The 20,621-nt window shown below is 42.5% G+C and overlaps 1 protein-coding gene across 19 annotated transcripts in view; it reads left to right on the plus strand.

The window, feature by feature from the left end:
- SLC35B4 (solute carrier family 35 member B4) overlaps positions 1 to 20,621 on the plus strand; it is a 179,869-nt gene that overhangs the window by 63,700 nt on the left and 95,548 nt on the right. For 17 of the 19 annotated variants that reach the window (XM_027101873.1, XM_027101864.1, XM_027101865.1 and 14 more), the window contains one exon: positions 3,498 to 3,667. The exons of the other annotated variants lie outside the window; for them this stretch is intronic. The gene's annotated coding sequence lies outside the window, so the exon portion shown is untranslated. The remainder of the gene's footprint in view (positions 1 to 3,497; positions 3,668 to 20,621) is intronic. 19 annotated transcript variants of the gene reach the window in all.

Genomic DNA, 20,621 nt, shown 5'->3' on the forward strand with positions numbered 1-20,621 from the left:
AAGGGTTCTCTTTTCTCTCCATCTTCACCATCATTTGTAATTTGTAGACTTTTTTGATGATAGCTATTCTGACAGGTGTGTGGTGATACCTCATTGTGGATTTGATTTGCATTTCTCTAATAATTAGCAACATTGAACATTTTTTCATGTGCCTATTAGCCATCTGTATGTCTTCTTTGGAAAAAATGTCTATTCAGGTCTTCTGCCCATTTTTTGACTGGGTTGTTTTTTTGACATTGAGTTGTATGAACTATTCATATATGTTGGATATTAACCCTTTGCCAGTCATGTCATTTGCAAATATTTTCTCCCATCTGTAGGTTGTCTTTTCATTTTGTCGATGGTTTCCTTTGCTGTGCAAAAGCTTTTAAGTTTAATTAGATTCAATTTGTTTATTTTTGCTTTTTTTGTCTTGGGAAACAGATCCAAGAAAATATTGCTATGATTTATGTCAAAGAGTGTTCTACCTATGTTCTCTTCTAGGAATTTTATGGTATCATGTCATACATTTAGGTCTTTAATCCATTTTGAGTTTGTTTTTGTATACAGTGTGAGGAAATGTTCTAATCTCATTGCTTTACATATAGCTGTCCAGTAACTTACTGAAGACACTGTTTTTCTCTACTGTATATTATTACCTCCTTTGTGGTAGATTAATTGACCATAAGTGATGGGTTTGTTTCTGGGCTTTCTCTTCTGTTCCATTGATCTATGTGTGTGTGTTTGTGCCAGTACCATGCTGTTTTAATTACTATAGCTTTGTAGTGTAGTCTGAAGTCTGGGAGGGTGATACCTCCAGCTGTGTTCTTTTTTCTCAAGATTGCTTTGGCAATTCAGGGTCTTTTTTGTAGTTCTGCATGAATTTTAGGATTATTTGTTCTAGTTCTCTGAAAAAATGCCATGGACATTTTGATAGAGATTGTACTAAATCTGTAGATTGCTTTAGGTAGTGTGGGCATTTTTAACAATATTTATTCTTCCAATCCAAGAGGACAAGGTATCTTTCCATTTCTTTGTATCATTTCTTTGCATTCTTATTATTCTTTTTTTTTTCTTTTACAAAATAAAAAAAATTGTTTGAGTCTCAGTTAACCTATTGGTAGTGCTTTGGCTGCCTTCCATTAGACTTTGTATCTTCATAACTGATCTATTTTATTATTTTTCTCTTTAAACTTTTATTTGGGGTAAAAGAGGATGTGACCAGGGCTTCCCTGGTGGCACAGTGGTTGGGAGTCTGCCTGCCGATGCAGGGAACACGGGTTCGTGCCCTGGTCCGGGAAGATCCCACATGCCGCAGAGCGGCTGGACCTGTGAGCCATGGCCGCTGAGCCTGCGTGTCCGGAGCCTGTGCTCCGCAACGGGAGAGGCCACAACAGTGAGAGGCCCGCGTACCGCAAAAAAAAAAAAAAAAAGAGGATGTGACGAAAAAATAATAACAATAGTAAAATTACCAATAGCTACTATGTATTGAGTGCTTATTATGTGCCAACCACTATAATAAGCTTGGTAAAACTCATTTTCTCCTCACAATATGCATAGAAGGTAGGTATTATTAATCCTCATGTCTTACAGATTAAGGAACGAAGGTTCAGTTAGTAAGCCAGAATGTGATGCCAAGGGTTCTGCATTATGTTTTCAATCCACATAATTTCCACTCATCTGAATTTATTGAGTTTGTCATTACGGTCTCGTATTTAAGTTCAGCATTGGTAATGCAGCATAGGTGCTTGATAGAATGCTGTTGAAACTTACAAGCTTTGAAGTAGCTCTATCATTGGACATTCCTTTTGTCCTTATTTATATTGCCTCCCTCATCAAAGACTAAGAGGTTTATTAAAGTCTCAGTGATCATGCTTCTCTCTGTCTCCTGAATGTGCCTGGAACAACTAAGGCTTTTAAATTTAGTAAAGATCTGCCCCATCACTGAGCCTATTTTCCACAGTTTCAATTCTGTCCTTTATTGCCTCCAAAGTGAATTTTAAAAAAATTCTTTAAAAATGAATGAATGAATGAATGAATAAATAAACAAATAAATAATTTCGCCTTTCGTTTCCCTGCAAGTCTATCTCCACTGTCTCCGTTTTTATTTCACCCTGTTGCCTTTTTTTTTTTTTTTTTTTTTGCGGTACTCGGGCCTCTCACTGTTGTGGCCTCTCCCGTTGCGGTGCACAGGCTCCGGACGTGCAGGCTCAGCGGCCATGACTCACGGGCCCAGCCGCTCCGCGGCATGTGGGATCCTCCCGGACCGGGGCACGAACCCATATCCCCTTCATTGGCAGGCGGACGCTCAACCACTGCGCCACCAGGGAAGCCCCACCCTGTTGCCTTTTCATCTCAGCTTCTCCCATTACTTCATTCTGTTTTGTTAGAGCCCATATCTTCTTACATACCACTAACAATATCACATTACCCACTAAAATTTTCCTCTGATTTCAGAGAACTGCCCTCCCACTGAGCCATGGAAATCACATCCTTCTTTTTCCCCATGTTTTCTCTTTCTCTCTGTGTATCCCAGACTTGGTGCCTGCTAAGAGACAGGGCATGGGAGTATTGTTGGCCTTACTCTCCGCCCCTTTCCTGCTCTGTATTTGGCTTGAGTGTCAATGGGCAGTATCCCTTCCCTGGTTCCCAGGTCCTTCAGGCTTTTTGTACTTAGCTTTGCTGAACAGTGATGGGACCTCTGCTCTCCCACTGCTCAACTTTCTTATGCTCTGACTAGTGTGAACAGTAAAAGACAGTCTATGCTTTCATGATGAATAGAGCTCTTCCTGTCTCCACCTTGGCTTCCAACAATTTTCCTCAAACATGGATCCAGAAATCCATGAGTTCTAGGAGGGTCTTAAAATTCTGTCCTTTTACTTTTAAGATAATCCAAAAGCATTTATTATTATAAAGATTAATTTGTTTCAGTAATAATTTGCCAATGAAAGATATTTGCATAAAATTAGGTTTCTTTTTTTACATCACAGTTCTTAAAATTATGAGTCATTATTAGGATAATTAGCAAGATTGGATTAGATAATAGTATTGTATCAATGTCAGATTTCCTGATTTTTGATAAATATTTGTTATAAAAAGAGAAATTTCTTATCTCTAGGAAATAGACGTTGGAGTAATTATGAATGTGAATAAAGGCTGCAAACACCTTTCAAATGGCTCAGTGAATGTGTGTGTGTGTGTGTGTGTGTGTGTGTGTGTGTGTGTGTGTGTGTGTCTGTAGTAGGTTGGTAGATAGATTGATAAATGAGCAAATGGGGCAAAATGTCAACAATATGTTAACAATTGTTGAATCTGGGTAAAGGTTATATGGGAGTTCTTTGTATGTCTCACAATTTGTTTGTAAGTGTGAAATTATATAAAAATGAATTTTAAAAAAGCATCATGAATTTCATGGACCTTGGTCCACTAAGAGCTCTTGCAGTGTACAAGAAAAAAATTTTTCCCTTAAAAGTTATTCAAGTTGAGAAACATGAATAAATCTTCCACTGTCCTACCAGGTTGATCGCTGGATAGACCAATTTTAGAAACCCCAACTATTTTACTTTCCTGCTTGGAATGTTCTGCTGGCTCCTGAGTACCGTGTTCCTAGCCTGGCCTACAAGACCCTCGTGACATAGCCCTTGCCCAGTCCCAACTGAGGCTACTCATTGCATTTAATTTACAAACAGTAAGTACTTGTGGCTTCCTGGGAGGACCCTGGTTTCACTCTTCTGTGCCTTTGGCCAGGTTACTCATGTTGTGCAAACTGCCACTCTCTAACTTGCTCTCCTTACACACCCTTCTCTCTTTAACGGGATAACTCTTAAGCATTTGTTAAAACCCAATTCAGAGAGTTCCTCCTCCAAGAAGCCTTCCTTGAATCCTCCCAGGCTAAGCGTGTCCACTCTGGGCTCCGAGAGCCCCCCGTGGGACCCTCCGTCACAGTCCTCTTACTACTCTCTTGTCTCCCCTAGACTGTGAGCTCCAAGAAGGTAGAGAAGTCTGCTCTCTCTGTGCCCTCCACACCTAGCACAGTGACCAGGAACAGAGAGGACATCAGTTGACCTGAGGAGTAGAGAAGCTTAGCAGGTGGCTCCATTGGTGGGGTCCTGCCGTGTGTGCAGGACGAGACCATAGCTACTTTGTGATGGATGAGTTAAAAAGTTCCAGAAAAATCTGCCTCCTTCGAATGTCTTCTGTGGTCTTTTTCCCACAGTGTTCGAAATTTCCACCTATTGTCCTTTGTTAGAAGTACTGGTTCTAGAAAGATAAAGTTTAGCTACACTTATGTTTTCTGATATGGATAACTTATTAGTATGCATTATAACAGCATGGATTATCATCATTAATGAGTGTCCTATAGGTTTGTAGAGCACCTTATGATTTATAAACGATGTAAGTTTCTTGAGGGTCTCAACTGTCTTTACAAATATTTTTGTTCCTTCCAGCCAAGCCAAGTCCCTAAACATAGTAAGTACTCAATAAAAGAGTGTTGAATAAATAAATGAATGACTTTCACACGTTATCGTAATAGATGCTCACATAAAACTGCAAAGTCGGGAGAGATCGTGACTACAAACCTCCTGATACAATTTACCTAAAGGACTGCTCTCTTTGGAGTCAGACAGGGGGCTACCCCGATGTGCCACACTTGTCTCATGGGTGTGCATGTTCGCTCACAAACTGAGGCTGGAGAGAGTAAACTCTTTGAAGAGGAAGGACAATGATGCATTTATTTACCTGAGCCCAAAATAGGTGCTGAGATACCTCTTCTAAATCTCGCCGATTCAGCAAGAGGTTAATGGAAGCTTTCAAGCCGGCTAGGTAATTAACAGGATTAAATCTCTACCTGTCAATTAAGCCAATATATTTGAGTATAATGCTATTTAATTCTGTACCAGGAACAGTGCAATAAATCAAAGTTTACAGATGTCTTCAGCAAGCCCTTGATGGATGAAACACTAACTCAGAGGTGCATAGAAAATCTCAAATAAGATAACCTCCCATGTGATTAATATAGCTGTCTGCATTGGCATTGGCTCCAGCTGGTTCTAATCCAAACATGTTTAACATCACCTAGTTTATTGTGACAGATTTAGACACCTGAACTAACTAACCAGGCAAACGGTGCTTAATTATACTGACTCATTAAGGACCTCAGCAATAAAGCTGGGACATAGAATTAGGTGTTAATTCCCATCACACACAGTTACATACAGCACAAGCAGCCCAGTGCCCAGAGGGCCTTACAGGGTCTGGTGCACATAGCACAGAGTAGGGGAGCAATCCGATTCCTCTAAGGGACACTTTCCTTCTCTCTGTTCAATGGTGCTTGTTTGCGGGCCTCGTCCAGACCACCAAATGCGTATTACTGTTGGCAAGGGGAAAGAGCAAGTGGATATGAACGTGTCTACGAACATTTCCCCGTTAAAAAACAAAAAGAATTGAGGTTCAAGTCTTTTTTTATAAACAAAAGATGGTACATACAAACGTACGTATGCATGACTGGAACTCTGTTGCTGAAGAGGCTAAACCAAATGTTTGTCAACCTTCTGGGTTTTTTCTGGAATGCAGTTCCAAAAGCATGGCCTTCTCAACAGGTATACAGGTTTGAGTTATCAAAAGTGGGCTAGAAACATCCAGATACAAAACTCAACTCCCAGTCCTGTTTCTAAGCTTAACTTACTCGGAGGGGACCTCTCTCTGTCCCAGATGAGTAGCAAAACGTGCATATGATGTTAATTTTTCCAATAGGATCAGGTTGTTGGATTCCATCTGTGCTAATGTCACAGTGTAGCCATGAGGGGAGGGTCTCAGTCATTGCTTGCTGATTGAAGGATCCATCAGGTGTGACAAATGTGCAAAGATGGTGTGGGACAGAAACGAAGCAGAACAATAGTCCCTGCTCTCAGGACATGCTTCACTTATTTGGGGAGAGCAGCTCAACACATACTAAGAATCAGTTACGGTGTTGGCTGTCCCTGAAATAAGAATTCAGGGAGGAGACGCCAGCATGGGCTGGAGTTAACCAAGAAAACCTTCATGAAGAAGGTGAGTCTGAGATGGTTAAAGAAAGCGAAGGGTTCAGACAGACAGAGACAGTGAAATAGGATGTTCAAGATGGCAGATACAACACAGAAGTACGGAAGCAGGGAATGATGTGTTCGGTGAGGGAAGCCATGTGGGTTGCCTATTAGTGGTGGATGGAATCCATGTGATTAAACCACCCAGACAGGTAGAAGCACCCAGAGAAGTCTGCGTCTAAAACCAATGGCAAGAGAGAGACACTTGATGTAATTAGATAAAGATGTGACAACATGAGAAGCAGGTTTTAAGAACCTTCATCCAGCAGGAGATGTGTACAGTGGACTGGAGGAAAACAAGATGAGCCAGAGCAGACAGATGGGAAGTTATTGCAAAATCTTGACCTTGGTAGTGGTAGAAGAATTAAGACACAAGGGATCGACTCAGAAGAATCAAAAGAAAAAATGACCCAGAACGTCTGTTTCTGTGACTGCAAAATGGAAATAGAGATAATCCACCCAAATGCTCACCTTCTTAAACCTGGCCTAATTGTTCTCAACCAATCATGACGATTTTATCCTTCTCACCAGTGATAGCTTCAGGATTGGGCATGTAACCACTTCTGGCCAATAAGAAGTAGCTTCTGGGAAATGTTTCCTCTCTTAAATGAGAAACACAAGCTGAGATGATCTCTTCTGGACGTCATCCTGTATGGATGTGGTGTCTGGATCTGCTGAACTACCTCGCTATCAGCTTTGGAAAATAATCTGAGTCCTTGATAACATGATTGAGCTGCTGGATGGGCTAGCCCGGAGCCCCACAAAGCCCCCAGGACCTCAGTAATGTGAGATAATCCACATCCTGACTATTTCAGCTAGTTTGGGTTGGGGTTTTTTTTGCTACTTGCAGCCAAAAACATCCTGACTGATCCACAGTTCTATCTTCTTGAGCCGAGGATAGAAAACTTTTGTAATGCACTATACAAGGAAAAGGTAGGGGGGAAAAGGAGGGGGAAGTAATGATTCAAAAGTTACAACACAATTTAAGACTTTAAAAAATAATAAATTTATTTATTTTTGGCTGCACAGGGTCTTTGTTGCTGCGTGCGGGCTTTCTCTAGTTGTGGCGAGTGGGGGCTACTCTTCATTGCGGCACTCAGGCTTCTCATTGCGGTGTCTTCTCTTGTTGCGCAGCATGGGCTATAGGCACGTGGGCTCAGTAGTTGTGGCTTGGGGGCTGTAGAGCGCAAGCTCAGTAGTTGTGGCGCACGGGCTTAGTTGCTCTGCAACTAAGATCCGCATGTGGGATCTTCCTGGACTAGGGCTGGAACCCCTGTCCCCTGCACTGGCAGGCAGATTCTTAACCACTGCACCACCAGGGAAGTCCAAGACTTGTTTTTAAGTCATTTCATGAGTCTATTGCTAAACAAAACAAAATTTTAATTATGGCACAACAAACTTAGATTCTTTATTCCTCAGAGTCACTAAAATTGGTACCTTCCTTCCATTCCCACCAACAGAGATGCCACTAACTCAGATGGAAATCAGTGCCTTCCTGCTTACCTTGTGGGAGTAATTATTAATGATGGCAACTTATATTTTGATTATTCTTTATGAACGCTGTGGGATGGTGGCTGAGATTTTAACTTCTAATATTCTGTGTGATTTCAGTTCATTGTGAGCATTGACTCTAGCTATAGCAAGCTAAAAGCCCACACTGTGCCAGTTAGGATAAGCTAGGTGAAGCTGCAATAACAACATGAATATCTCAGGGGCTTAACAATAAACATTTCCTTCTCACTCACACAAAGTCCACTTTGAATCTAGAAAACTCTCTGGGCAGCTGTCCTCCATGTGGTGGCTCAGGGGTACCAGATACTCTTATGACTCTCCCCACACAGGCTTCCAAGATCATCATGGTAGGAGAAAAGAGGGCTGAAGTTTCTCACCCCAGCAAATAAACTTTCAGCCCTGGTGAATGACACCTCAGTTACAGCCCATTCACCAGCACTAAGCACATGGTCTGCCCAACCGCCAGGAGAGCAAGAACATGAAACCCACCCACATGCCCCCAAAGAGAGGAGAACTAGGTATGGGTGAGCACCAGAGTTTCTGTCACGCGTCCTAATATGTGATGCACCCTACACATGCCCTTTTTTTTTTTTTTTTTTGCGGTACGCGGGCCTCTCACTGTTGTGGCCTCTCCCGTTGTGGAGCACAGGCTCTGGACGCGCAGGCTCAGCGGCCATGGCTCATGGGCCCAGCCGCTCCGCGGCATGTGGGATCTTCCCGGACCGGGGCGCAAACCCATGTCCCCTGCATCAGCAGGCGGACTCTCAACAACTGCGCCACCAGGGAAGCCCCACATGCTCTTTTAGTTGTAAAGTTCTTTTTGAAATTTTTTTTATTTTGTAAAGATTTGTTTTATTGAAGTATAGTTGATTTATAATGTTGTATTAATTTCTGCTATACAGCAAAATGATTCAGATGTATATATACATTCTTTTTCATATCCTATTCCATTATGGTTTATCACAGGATGTTTAATATTGTTCCCTGTGCTACACAGTAGAACCTTGTTGTTTATCCATCCTGTATATAATAGTTTGCATTTGCTAATCCCAAACTCCTAATCCATCCCTCCCTGACCCCCCTCATCCTTGCCAATCACAGGTCTGTTCTCTATGTCTGTGAATCTGTTTCTGTTTTGTAGATAAGTTCATTTGCGTCATACTTTAGATTCCACATATAAGTGATATCATATGGTATTTGTCTTTCTCTTTCTGACTTATTTCACTTAGTATGATAATCTCTGGGTCCATCCATGTTGCTGCAAATGGCATTATTCCATTCTTTTTTATGGCTGAGTAGTGTTGCATATTGTATTGTATATATGTACCACAGCTTTATCCATTCCTCTGTCGATGGACATTTAGGTTGTTTCCATGTCTTGGCTATTGTGAATAGTGCTGCTGTGAACATAGGGGTGCATGTATCTTTTTGAATTATAGTTTTGTCTAGGTATTTGCCCAGGAGTGGGATTGCTGGATCATATGACAACTCTAATTTTAGTTCTTTGAGGAACCTCCATGCTGTTTTCCACAGTGACTGCACCAATTTACATTCCCACCAACAGTGTAGGGGTGTTCCCTTTTCTCTACACCCTCTCCAGCATTTGTTATCATAGGCCTTTTAATGATGGTCATTCTGATGAGTGTGAGATGGTACCTCATTGTAGTTTTGATTTGCATTTCTCTAATAATTAGAGATGTTGAGCATCTTTTCATGTGCCTGTTCGTCATCTATGTGTTCTTTGGAGAAATGTCTATTTAGGTCTTCTGCCCATTATTTGGATTAGGTTGTTTGATTTTCTGTTATTAGGTTGTAGGAGCTGTTTGTGTATTTTGGAAATTAAGCCCTTGTCAGTCACATCATTGCAAATATTTTCTCCCAGTCTGTAGGTTGTCTTTTCATTTTGTTTATGGTTTCCTTTGTTGTACAAAAGCTTATAAGTTTCATTAGGTCCCATTTGTTTATTTTTGCTTTTCTTTCTGTTGCCTTGGGAGACTGACCTAAGAAAACATTGTTATTATTTATGTCAGAGAACGTTTTGCCTATGTTCTCTTCTAGGAGTTTTATGGTGTCATGTCTTATGTTTAAGTCTTTAAGCCATTTTGAGTTTATTTTTATGTAGGGTGTGAGGGTGTGTTCTAACTTCATTAATATATGCAGCTGTCCAAAAGTTGTAAAGTTCTGAAGGGCATTGCCCCATCCTGCTAATTAGGGTCTGAAGAGAACTAAAAGGTCTTTAATAAAATGAACATGACTTGGGAATCTGAACCACTCCCATATGACTCTGGTCTTGATGGACGTTCAAAGTGCTGCCTTTCATTATTATTAGGTCTCCTCACTTGAACAGTTGTCCACCTTGACTATTGTCTTCCCTGTGACTCCTAATTCCCTGACCTCAGTACCTGTATGGAAAATATAATCAGGGAAACAGAAAGACAAGTTGGAACTGAATCTAGCTTGAGTGGGAGGGGTACTGGGAGTAACATACCCAAGGAAGTCAGATATCTCAGACTTTTAAAAGCTGTACCACGTGGGAAATGTCCTAGATCAGACAGGCTCTGCTCCACGTTCTCTTATTGACAAACTATGAAATGCTGTCAGTTGCTTTGCGAAGGGACGTAATGCGGTGTGGTAGATTTCCCCCAGATTTCTCAGTATTTGGAGCAAAGAAGCTGTTCAGAAAAAGTCACCTTTTGGTCCTATGGGCTTCACGTAAGCAGGAGAATTTCTTTAACCAAATTCTTGAGGCACAGCCTTCAAAATGTCACTTCTACTTGATAGTTAATTGGCATCATATTTTACCAAAATCTTTTGAGTTTCCCTGGCAATCTTTCTTTAAGATGGTTAATAAAAATATAAAATAGTTCTCTCTGAGGTTGGGGAGATTTCACTCTTTATATTTCTCTTAGACGAGTCCAACAGAAATGTTGCTCAGATATGAGTGTGTGGATGAGCCAGTTGGAGGTGGTAAGGGGGGTCCCTCTGCTCTGCCCCCTCCTCACATTGTCACCTCTGACCTCTTTTGCTGCTCTTACTAGCTCCTCCTCCCCAAGGACTGACCAACCAGAGAACAGGACACTCACTGAGCTGCATATTGGGATATCTGCATCTTGAGCCAGTATTGTGGGCTCTACTGTCTCTCCTCCTGATTCTTGGGGTTTAACTAACCGTCAATAAAGTGAAAAGCTGATGGAAAGAGAGACCCATCTTGATCCGTTCTCCCACTGCAAGCAGCTAGCCTAGCCACAGCCTCTACAGAACAGGAAGTAGACAGAAAACTCCCAGAACAGTCTCTAAAAAGCATCTAGTCTATGTTTAAAGAAGGTTAATCTGCTGGATATGTCACAAGGATCTACTACAGTGTCTGCCACTTAATAGATGCTCGCTAAACACTTTTTAGCAAACAAATAGCTGAGTAGGTAAATTGGATTTGCATCTGATAATTTTTTTCTCTCTCGTAATGTAAACAAGCCTGTTTTGAATCCCAGCAGCACTTTGTGGCTTTGGGGAAATTATTTAGCCTCTCCAAGATGAGTTTTCACTTCTGTAAAGTGGAAATGATGATGATGATGATGATGGTAAATACCTCCCAGTGCTTTTGGGAGGACCAAATGAGGTAAAGTCTACAAAACTCCTGATAAGTAATCATAATAATGCTATGATAATAACGATAATAAACCTTAAGTGAGCTCTCCACCCTCTTTCCACAATCAGTGGGTTTGGCTGGAGCACTTTTTGGTCATTCCTATCAGAGATCCTAATAATAGCAGGGCGCTAGTTTATTAGGTGATGGTGAGTTTGCCCCACACCCTTTGTTATTAGAATTTCAGTTCTGTCATCAGTCATCTGGTAAACCAAGTCAGCTTCTATTTCCTAGCTACCTTTTCCAGTTTTTATTTGACAAAAGAAACCCAGGAGAGAACTAGTCTTGGTTTTGTTTGTTTGTTTCCATTTTTAATTATTTTTAGGTAGATGATACATTGGGTCAAATATCAAAATGAATAAAAAGTCATACATTGAACAAGCTCATTCTCACCCCTGTCCTTGCCCACCTCGCTCCTCAGCTTCTGGCCTTCTCTGGTTATCAGTTTTATTATTTTCCTGTATATTTGGGTTTTTCCCTTCCATATACAAATAGTAGCATACTTTATAAAGTGCTCTGAACCTTGCTTTTATCACCTAACAATATATCCTAGGGTTCTTCCATATTAAAACATACAGAGTTTCTGGATTTATTATTATTATTTTTATTATTGTAACAGCTGCATGGGATCCCACTCTGTGGAGGTACCATGGTTTATTTAACCCATACCCTACTGTAAACATTTATGCTGTTTCCAATCTTTTGCTATTACAAAAAGTACTGAAACAAATACTTCTGTACTTAAGTATTTCATGTTTGTGAAGATAATCAGGAGAATAAATTCTTAGAAGTGGTTTTGCTGGCCCAAAGGGTAAATGGTCCTTATCATTTTGGTAGACATTACCAACTTGGTCTTTATATGAATTCTACCATTTTCTACTCCAGTGTCTACAAGTGTGATACAAGCGATATTTGAAGCAATTTCACCAAGGATAAGTGAGGATAAATAACCAAAGTAAGCAAGACCATGGGTAAAGAGAATTGGCACATTGTAGACTAAAATCGCACTATCTATTAGAAATGGGTAAGTTGTGTGTTGATTGCATGGAAGGTGAGGAGATGAGATTTACAGCCCAAGCAGCACTTATACCACTTTCTGTAACAACAACTGCAGCTCATTTGTGTGGTCCATCACAGCCTACAAAGCTCTCTGTATATATTAGCTCAGTTTGACCTTCAGAACATCACTGTGGAATATTTGAGGCAGGCAGAATTACTATTCCAATTTACAGAAAGGTCAAGAGCTTGTCCAAGTGAAACAGCTGGATCCCAGCAGCTCTGTGACTTAAGCCCCAGCCTTCTCATTCCAGATCCTGGACTCTTTCTTGAAAGAGAATCTAGGTAAAAGCCAAACTCTCCTCCCACCACTAGTTCACACCCCACACACACACATTTGCCACCCCCCCACCATGCGTCTTCTCATCCAACTGCTCACTGACTGTCCTGCCTGCTCTTCATGTCATTTTTTTCCTTGACCCCCAACCATCTTAACGGTGGTGAAGCAGACCCTTTGATGTCCAGGTGCCATCCACTCAGCCCACCTCTGATTTCAGCTGCCGCCTTGGAGGAGAGTTCTGGTGCACACTGTCTCCACCATTCCACTTCCAGCACTGCCACGGCTCTTTACTTTTTTGCCTTGGGGCATCTTCTGAAGCCACAGGATCTCACTCAACCTGGAAATGCAGGGGCAAAGCTCTGGTGAGAGCTCCTCAACCAATGGGGGCAGGAGTTGGCAGATCAATACCCCAGCTGCCATCCTTTGGAGGGAAATCTGAGTGCATTTCACATGGTTCTCTGGAGGACCCCCAGCAGGACTGAGCCCCAGTTGTTACATGTGTAATCAGCTTTTCTCCTTCTTCATCTTCTTGCTTCCTGGGATCCCCTCCCTAAAGACCACCCACACCAGAGTCCTTGTCCAGGTTCTGATTTCAGGACAATTTCAACCAAGGCAGGTGGGCTCGTGTTTCAACACACATCACAATGCATACTGTGATGCATTAATAAACTGGTGAGTTTCTTGGAGTGGGAGGGTTGGAGAGGGAGCTGTAGAAGCTCTGGACCATCCTGGGACAGGGAAAAGCATGACCAATAAGTTGAACTATTCTTGGTTTGCCTCTAAATTGTTTTGTGATATTGCGCAAATTACTTCACTTCTCTGAGCCTCAGTTTCCTTGGATGAGGAATGGAAATAATAAATATTCCCTGCTGGAACTTCCCTGGTGATTAAGAATCCACCTGCCAATGCAGGGGACATGGGTTTGAGCCTTGGTCCGGAAAGATCCCACGTGCCGCGGAGCAACTAAGCCCATGTGCCACAACTACTGAGCCTGCACTCTAGAGCCCACGAGCCACAACTACTGAGCCCTTGTGCTACAACTACTGAAGCCCACACATCTAGAGCCTGTGCTCCGCAACAAGAGAAGACGCCACAATGAGAAGCCCGCACGCTGCAACAAAGAGTAGCCCCGGCTCGCCGCAACTAGAGAAAGCTCGCTTGCAGCAACGAAGACGCAACACAACTAAAATAAACAAACAAACTGAAAAAAATCCCCTGCTGCCTCATAGGGCTCTTAGTAGTGTTCCTGTCCCATTTAACTTCTGCGGGAGTTCAGTGTTTTCTTTTTGCAACACTGACTCCACTCTACCCTTTGGGGAGAATGGTCGAGCAAGTCAAAACTCATTCCTGGACCCTGAGTTGGAGGGAGGAATTCTTAGGAGGAGGAGGGCAAAAATGTTAAAATTCTTCTTCTTTTAAAAATTTATTTTATTGAAGAATAGTTGATTTACAATGTTGTGCTAGTTTCTGGTGTACAGCAAAGTGATTCAGTTATACACATATATACATTGTTTTTCATATTATTTTCCATTATGGTTTATCACAGGATATTGAACATAGTTCCCCATGCTATGCAGTAGGACTTTGTTGTTTATCCATCTTGTATATACTAGTTTGCATCTGCTAATCCCAAACTCCCAATCCATCACTCCCCCTTGACCACCACAAGTCTGTTCTCTATATCTGCAAGTCTGTTTTTGTTTCATAGATAAGTTTATTTGTGTTGTATTTTAGATTCCACATGTAAGTGATATCACACGGTATTTGTCTTTCTCTTTCTGACTTACTTCACTTAGTATGATAATCTCTAGGTTCATCCATGTTGCTGCAAATGGCATTATTTCATTGTTTTTAATGGCTGAGTAGTATTCCATTGTATATATATATAACACATCTTCTTTATCCATTCATCTGTTGATGGACATTTAGGCTGTTTCCATGTCTTGGCTATCGTGAATAGGGCTGCTGTGAACATAGGGGTACATGTATCTTTTTGAATTATAGTTTTGTCCAGATATATTAAAATTCTTTGCTTCTAAGTGGCGTGCCTTCTTTTGGGGATTGTCTTGCTGTCTTAGAACTGTTCTCACCTTGGATTTTTTTGGCTCTTCTTTTTCAAAGTGGTCTTGTATTCTCTCCTCATGTCCCAGTGCAGTAAGATCAGGGGCTGTCCCTACTTGAAAGGGCCCTGCCTTTGGGAGCCTCAGAGGCCTAGGCCAGTGTCCCATGGAGGGGAGGCAGCAAGTGGCTGACCTGGGCCAGATCTGCTCTGGTCCCTAGGAAGAAGGGGTCAGATGGCTAAGACCAGGGTGTATGCCTTAGGGAAAGGGGGCAGGGACACCCTGCAGCTGAATGCAAACTAAGCCAAAAGATCAGGGTACTAATGGAGTCATGAACAGTCCCTTCTGGCCTGGCCCGGCTCACCAGGGAGGAAGAAGGGGCTAGAGCCATCAAGGGTGCACATCACATCCTTGTTACTTGTCTTTCCCTAAGAGACACACCTAGCAGTGAGAATCAGATGAGATAAAGAGCAACGGGGCCAAAAGTGGTGCAAATCTTACTATGGAACAAAAATGAGGAATCAGCGGGAGCTGTGCTCTGTGGGCTGCCATGTTCCGCTGCCTGCCCCTGCCCTTTAACCCCTCTCCTTTTCCTGCTCGTGTCCCCACACCAGTGAGACCTGCCGAGCGAAAGGGCTGGACCGTGTTTGTGTCTTGACAGAAGGAAACTTGTGAATGATCTACGGTTTTTAATATCTGCATGTGGGCTTCAGGTGAGCCTGTGGTAACCCCGCTGTCTTTCCATCCCTGTGACTTCGAGAGAGGGAGAGATGGATGGTGTTTCAGCCTGAGGACCTGGAAGTGTGTGTGAGCCCAGCTTGCCCCAGCCTCAATCCAGGGTGAGCAGCCGGCTGATGGACTGTTAGGATTGTGGGCATCTGGGATGCTCACGGAGCTTTATTTAACCATCACATTTTGAGGAATTTCTTCAAAATCTGAGTCTGCCCTTGAGAGAGTTGAATATGTGAACGCCGTTTGTCGTGTGTGTTATGGGCGGCTGCGGGGCAGGAAAAACTGAGAACTACTGTCTTGGGGAAGGCTTTTTACATGACCTTTTCCTATTTGGCTTGCTCAAGTTCCAGTGGCTGGACCACTGGGTTAGGGTACAGCGGAGACTGCGCCAAGAAGAAGACTAATGGGCGGCAGACTTCCGCGTGAGGGAGTTTGTTCCTCTCTGAGCGCTAGGTCCTGGGGGGCGGTGGGGGCTGTCCTGGTGGGAGGGGCCGCTCTGTTCCATGCACTTTCTCCCTTCTTGTTGCCCCCCAACAAGGCGTTGGGTCTGGATGGCCATAGCTGGGTCACCTCACCCACACGCCAGCTTGCAGAAATTTAGGGAAAGCAGTTTTATTTTAAATAACTGTTGCAAATGTAGGGGGACAAATTGCAGTCTGCCACACACACACCAGCCAGCTATTCCCTACTCCCTTCTCCTTGGTAATTCTGCGAAGGACCAACTCTATTGGTTTAGAAACAGCAGAAACCCAGAGTACTAGGGGTAAATATATTATCATAAGTGCAGAGTGTAGCATTCGCCGTGACCAGCTGTTCTCCATGTGCCAGTGAGAACAGAATATAAAACATAGACTTAAAATTCAGTGCAGAGACACACAATTGATATAAGAAGGGACTTTCCTATTGGAGGGTTAAAACGTGCAAGCTGGGATATTGAAAAAGACTCTCCAATCATCCTTCCTGCAGGCTCTTTCAGAACGCCATTGTTAGTGATCATTTCCGCCTGGAAACCAGAAGCTGAGCAAGGTGACCGCTTGAACTCCCTCCAGATTTATGATTTTTATTATTCTGGTCCCTAACAGCTTGTCACTCCCTGCATACCCCCCAAAAAAGTCAACTTAAAAAATAATCTGTGTAAAAAGAAATGCTACCAGAGGGAAAAAGAAATCAATTCCTAGATAATTCATGTTAAGAAATTTTCTTTGTTTTATTGTTCTGATTTAGACCATTTGCATGGAAACTGAATCACCGTGCATCCACTCGTGCTATTTCTCTATGTGTCTGTGTTCTTGTCTGCTCTGGGATGTGACAATTAGTCACCATGGAGATGCCTGTGTGTGGCAGGAATAGAGAATGTCATCATTTCAGGTGTAGGATGACTCGCTCCATCCTTGGCTGATAGTTTCTGTGATAGTTCTGGCTCTTCAGCTCCTCTTGTAAGAGAAAGAAAGATCTCCTGTTGAAAAGAATTCTTTGGATGAATATTTTGAAAACTTACTGAATTCTTATTCTCGACTCGCAGGCACAGTGCCGTCACTGTAAAGTCGCCGTCACTTTACAGTTGTGGCAATTCCAAATGTCGACTGAAGAATATCTCCTGGTTTTCAGTCTTGCAGAAAATAAGGTGATGATATGTATCAGAGTCCCCAGGGCTGGGAGTGAGCTGACATCTGGCAGAAGCCGAGAAGGTAACTTATTTCAAGGCTCTGGGTAGATCTCTGTCTCTCCCCCAAAATATTTCTCAATCAGCTGACATTTCATAATTGAAAATTCCTTCTTTGGTCACCTGCTAAAAGGCAAAAGCTGCCTTTGAGCCCCCATCCCCACCCAACTACCTGGAAAAGAGACAGGGAGTAAGGACTCTAGGGGGTGGGTTTGGAAGGGAAACACAGGAAGCACAGGAAGAGGGGCAAAGGGGCAGCTGGGAATACTGGACCAACTCCCCGTTCTTAGAGTTTTCCTTGAAGGCAAGAAGAATACATGGTGGAAGCTGATGGTGGCCCACCCATATCTCCTCTGCTCACCTGAAGTCACCTACAACTCAGTGGAAAGTTTCCATACGGAGTGATGGCTGACTCCCTCAAGCACCTGTTACTCTTTTTTATGTTTTGTTTTAAATTGAAGTATAGTTGTTTTACAGTGTTCATTTCTTCTGTACAGCAAAGTGATTCAGTTATACATATATGTACATTCCTTTTCATATTCTTTTCCATTATAGATTATCACAGGATATTGAAAATAGTTCCCTGTGCTATACAGTAGGACCTTGTTGTTTATCCATTCTATACATAATAGAATAGATAAACTGTTAACTCCAAACTCCCAACCCATCCCTCCCCCACCCCTGCTCCCGCTTGGCAACCACAAGTCTGTTCTCTGTGTCTGTGAATCTGGTTCTGTTTTGTAGATAAGTTCATTTGTGTCCTAGTTTAGATGCCACATATAAGTGGTAGCATACAATATTTGTCTTTCTCTGTCTGACTTACTTCACTTAGTATGATAATCTCTAGGTCCATCCACATTGCTGCAAATGGCATTATTTCATTCTTTTTTATGGCTGAGTAGTATTCCATCGTGTGTGTGTATGTATACACGTCTTCTTCATCTATTCATCTGTTGATGGACGTTTAGGTTGTTTCCATGTCTTGGCTATTGTGAATAGTGCTGCTACTCTTGAAGGCTTTCTCTGACCTCATGCTGGGAGCACACTTAGCTTACTTGTGGGGAGGCCAGAGTGCAGGGAGTTAAAAGGCCAGGCACTAACTTCAAGCCAATAAGATGGAACTGAATAGATCAAAACCTCAGCTTTCTCATGCCTCAGTGTGGGACCGTCCTGAAATCTTATTCATGACTGTGTCACTGTTCATTGTCAAACTCCACTGGAATGCTTTAATTATGTTTGATAAATGCATGTTCATTCTCAGCATTATTTCTAGAAGCTTAACCACTAGGTCCACCTGGAGTTAGACTTCATGGACCATTCTCATGCTTCATCTCAAGCTAAACGTAAAGGGCATTTGCAAAGTTTGGATGAAATTCTGTTTACCCATTTTTCAGTTAAGTATGAAGGAAAGTGATGGTATGTTTAAAAATTGAAATTGTTCATTTTGTGACTCATGATCAATTCCAAGAAGAAAAAAACACTTGAGTGTTCCTCAAGTTTCTGGGAGGACCCCAGCGGGACACCCGCCCACAGTGACAACCCTCTCATTCACACGCTTTGCTGGCTTTCCCTCCCGCCATCTCACTTTCCCACTTGCTCGCCATGTTTCCTGGGATCACTTCCCAAATAAACTACTTGTACCCAATTCCCTACTCAAGGTTTGCTTTTGAGGGAACTCAAACCAAGACAGCATGTCTTCTCAAAACAGTAACTACTCATTTGTTTCCCATAATGCTACCCACCACCCTACATCAATTTCTCATAAGTACCCACAGAGAAACATCTGCTTCAGTCACACCCTTTCCCTAGCTGTTCTCCGATGCCCACTCGGTCCTATCTCTACATCTTTCATCACAGTCTTGCCCTCCCTGGAAGGGTGTTCCAGACTTTCTCCCTGCCTAAGTCCTTCAAGACCAGGAGGCCAGTCCTTGACATTTCTGACAAACAAAATGATTTGCCAACATTGTAAACTTTTTGATGACTTCATGTCATCTACTTTTCCTCATGACCATCTCTCTGTTCATTGCTTCATTAGATATAAGTCTGTGCCAGTGATCCTATCAGAAGATAGAAAAAAGAAATCCACCCTTGAGTTAACCTGATGACCGATGGTCCCTCTATATACCTCAAAGGACAAATGCTAGTAGCAAAAACAGCTGCACAGACATAGCCTGATTAAAGCAAGGTGGACTGTGCAAGAGGTGTGCATGATTCTCTTGGCAGAAGCAGTAGTGGGTACTTATTTTCCATCTTAGTGGAAAATGGTAAATTTTACACTCTTGGAGAACAAATAGAATTATGACTTATGCTTCACAATTTATGTAATTGATTTCTTGGATTTTTGACAGTTCTATCATGCTTTCAACAAATATTTCTTTCGTCGCTAGGAAGTTAGTCATATGGTATTGGAAGGGGGTGGTTCAGGGGGCCCTGATTATTTTCCTTTCTTTCGATTGCAAGGCAGTTACTGCCTAAATCATTTAGTTGGCACTTAGCAGAAGCCATCTTGCATTTTAATTCCTTTTCTACCCACAAAAGCCTAGATTCCCCAGGCAGGCATCTTGCCTTGCACTTCTCCCAGGATCTGATAATTGCCAGTCATCTAAAATTAGAAAAATAATTTTTTCTTGTTATTGATGAAAATGTTGACACTTTTCTGAAATATATGATGAAATTCTCTGCCTTCCTCAAGAGAGGTGTCGGCAGAATTGGATCTCAGCGATTGTACCGTGTGCTGTGAGTCTCCTACGCTGAGTTTAGATTTCTGCCTTCTCCCTTAACCAACTCTTCTGCTCCCATGGCACCCACCCATCTCAAATGCCTCCTCCTTCTACAAGTCCCTTCCCAGTGTCCAGATTATAGCCTGCTACAGGCTAGGAATCCAGTATCCCAGCTGGGACTTGGCTTGAAGGGAAGGAGGCACCAGACGTCTGTCCTCTGTTCAGCTCCATGATGGACATATCCAGTGGTCAGAAATCATCCCCCTCACATCTCCAGGCTGGGGCTGTCAGTTGCAGAATACCTCCCTCTCTATATACTCAGGGCCTTGGGTGACTCTCGGCAGTGCCTGGTCAACATTAAATGCTGCAGAGAAAGGAGTCATTGACATCCTAAAAGCCAGCATGAAACCCCCTGTGCATGGCTGTGACTCATGCAATGCCACTTGGTTTTCCATGATTCCAGAACTGGAAAAAATAAGGCAACTCATTTCCTTAGATTTCAGCAACACTGATTGATCAACAGCAGCTCTGCTCACCCAGGACAACCTTCTTCAATGCTCCCCTCTATTAATTTGCTTTGGCCCATAGCTGGAAGGCAACCTTGGGCAGCCATCTTGGATCCACTACAGAAACTAACTTGAGCCTGTGTCCTACTCGAGGTGATACGGTAGCATTAAAGTTCCCATTCCAATGGGAAAAGAAATGCAACATACATGGCATTTTTAAATGTTTGCTGTCTCTTTCTTTTCTACAAATGAATTACATTGGTTGTACAGGCAACCTGCCATTGCATACAGAAAAAGAGCCTGTCTAACTGAACAACTGGTCTTGTTTGTAATTCAGGATCTTGGGAAATTTGAGCTGCATCATTAGTGGGTATTAGGCTTCTTGGG

Source organism: Aethalodelphis obliquidens, unplaced genomic scaffold (genome assembly GCF_003676395.1).
Source record: "Aethalodelphis obliquidens isolate GAN/ISIS:26980383/991018 unplaced genomic scaffold, ASM367639v1 scaffold5, whole genome shotgun sequence".
NCBI classification, from domain to species: domain Eukaryota; kingdom Metazoa; phylum Chordata; class Mammalia; order Artiodactyla; family Delphinidae; genus Aethalodelphis; species Aethalodelphis obliquidens.